Source organism: Physeter macrocephalus, chromosome 4, assembly GCF_002837175.3.
Source record: "Physeter macrocephalus isolate SW-GA chromosome 4, ASM283717v5, whole genome shotgun sequence".
Taxonomy (NCBI): domain Eukaryota; kingdom Metazoa; phylum Chordata; class Mammalia; order Artiodactyla; family Physeteridae; genus Physeter; species Physeter macrocephalus.
Genome location: NC_041217.1, coordinates 130,287,476 through 130,290,471, shown reverse-complemented (window position 1 = coordinate 130,290,471; position 2,996 = coordinate 130,287,476). Strand labels below are relative to the sequence as shown.

The 2,996-nt window shown below is 37.0% G+C and overlaps 1 protein-coding gene across 1 annotated transcript in view; it reads right to left on the bottom strand.

Moving 5' to 3' along the window:
- The window catches only part of ITGB3BP (integrin subunit beta 3 binding protein), a 93,867-nt gene that overhangs the window by 37,867 nt on the left and 53,004 nt on the right, over window positions 1–2,996 (bottom strand). The window lies entirely within an intron of this gene.

The window sequence follows — 2,996 nt, the reverse complement described above, 5'->3', positions numbered from 1 at the left end:
CTGAAAGTGAGGGAATGGAAAAAGATATTCCATGCAAATGGAAATCAAAAGAAAGCTGGAGTAGCAATTCTCATATCAGACAAAATAGACTTTGAAATAAAGACTATTACCAGAGACAAAGAAGGACACTACATAATGATCAAGGGATCAATCCAAGAAGAAGATATAACAATTGTAAATATTTATGCACCCAACATAGGAGCACCTCAATACCAAAGGCAAATGCTAACAGCCATAGAAGGGGAAATCGACAGTAACACAATCATACTAGGGGACTTTAACACCCTACTTTCACCAATGGACAAATCATCCAAAATGAAAATAAATTAGGAAACACAAGCTTTAACTGACACAGTAAACAAGATGAACTTTATTTATATTTATAGGACATTCCATCCCAAACCAACAGAATACACTTTCTTCTCAAGTGCTCATGGAACATTCTCCAGGATAGATGATATCTTGGGTCACAAATCAAGCCTTGGTAAATATAAGAAAATTGAAATCATATCAAGTATCTTTTCCGACCACAATGCTATGAGACTAGATATCAAGTACAGGAAAACAACTGTAAAAAATACAAACACATGGAGACTAAACAATATGCTACTAAATAACCAAGAGATCACTGAAGAACTCAAAGAGGAAATCAAAAAATACCCAGAAACAGGGCTTCCCTGGGGGTGCAGTGGTTAAGAATCCACCTGCCAATGCAGGGGACATGCGTTCAAGCCCTGGTCCAGGAAGATCCCACATGCCGTGGAGCAACTAAGCCTGTGTGCCACAGCTACTGAGCCTGTGCTCTAGAGCACGTGAGCCACAACTACTGAGCCCATGAGCCACAGCTACTGAAGCTTGTGCACCTAGAGCCTGTGCTCTGCAACAAGAGAAGCCCCCGCAGTGAGAAGCCCATACACCACAACGAAGAATAGACCCTGCTCGCCACAACCAGAGAAAGCCTGCGCGCAGCAACGAAGACCCAACACAACCTAAAATAATTAAAATACATTTTTTAAAAGTTTTAAAAAAACATGAAGTTCTAAAAAAAAAAAAAACCTAGAAACAAATGACAATGAAAACACAATGACCCAAAACCTATGGGATGCAGCAAAAGCAGTTCTAAGAGGGAAGTTTAGAGCAGCACAATCCTCCCTCAAGAAATAAGAAAAATCTCAAATAAACAATATAACCTTACACCTAAAGCAATGAGAGAAACAAGAACAATAAAACCCCAAAGTTAGAAGAAGGAAAAAAATCATAAAGATCAGATCCGAAATAAATGAAAAAGAAATGAAGGAAACAAGAGCAAAGATCAATAAAACTAAAAGCTGGTTCTTTGAGAAGATAAACAAAATTGATAAACCATTAGCCAGACTCATCAAAAAGAAAAGGGTGAAGACTCAAATCAACAGAATTAGAAATGAAAAAGGAGAAGTAACAACTGACACTGCAGAAATACAAAGGATCATGAGAGATTACTACAAGCAACTATATGCCAATAAAAGGGACGACCTGGAAGAAATGGACAAATTCTTACAAAAGCACAACCTTCTGAGACTGAATCAGGAAGAAAAAGAAAGTATAAACAGACCAGTCACAATCACTGAAATTGAAACTGTGATTAAAAATCTTCCAACAAACAAAAGCCCAGGACCAGATGGCTTCACAGGCAAATTCTATCAAACATTTAGAGAAGAGCTAACACCCATCCTTCTCAAACTCTTCCAAAATATAGCAAAGGGAGGAACACTCACAAACTCATTCTACAAGGCCACCATCACCATGATACCAAAACCAGACAAAGATGTCACAAACAAAGAAAACTACAGGCCAATATCACTGATGAACATAGATGCAAAAATCCTCAACAAAATACTAGCAAAGAGAATCCAATAGCACATTATAAGGATCATACACCATGATCAAGTGGGGTTTATCCCAGGAATGCAAGGATTCTTCAATATATGCCAATCAATCAGTGTGATACACAACATTAACAAATTGAAGGATAAAAACCATATGATAATCTCAATAGATACAGAAAAAGGTTTCGACAAAATTCAACACCCATTTATGATAAAAACTCTCCAGAAAGTAAGCACAGAGGGAACTTACCTCAACATAATAAAGGTCATATATGACAAACCCATGGCCAACATCGTTCTCAGTGGTGTAAAACTGAAACCATTTCCACTAAGATCAGGAACAAGACAAGGTTGCCCAACCTTACCACTATTATTCAACACAGTTTTGGAAGTTTTAGCTACAGCAATCAGAGAAGAAAAAGAAATAAAAGGAATCCAAATTGGAAAGGAAGAAGTAAAACTGTCACTGTTGCATTCCTATACACTAATGATGTAAAATCTGAAAGAGAAATTAAGGAAAAACTCCCATTTACCATTGTAATAAAAAGAATAAAATACCTAGGAATAAACCTACCTAAGGAGATAAAAGACCTATACTCAGAAAACTGTAAGACACTGATGAAAGAAGTTAAAGATGATACAAACAGATGAAGAGATATACCACTTGACTGGAAGAATCAACATTGTGAAAATGACTATACTACCCAAAGCAATCTACAGTTTCAATGCAATCCCTATGAAACTACCAACAGCATTTTTCACAGAACTAGAATAAAAAATTTCACAATGTGTATGGAAACACAAAAGACCCCGAATAGCCAAGGCAATATTGAAAAAGAAAAACGAAGCTGGAGGAATCAGGCTCCTGGACTTCAGACTATACTACAAAGCTACAGTAATCAAGACAGTATGTTACTGGCACAAAAACAGAAATATAGATCAATGGAACAGGATAGAAAGCCCAGAGATAAACCCACGCACACATGGTCACCTTATCTTTGATAAAGGAGGCAAGAATATACAACGGAGAAAAGACAGTCTCTTCAATCAGTGGTGTTGGGAAAACTGGACAGCTACACGTAAAAGAATGAAATTAGAACACTCCCTAACACCATACACAAAAATAAACTC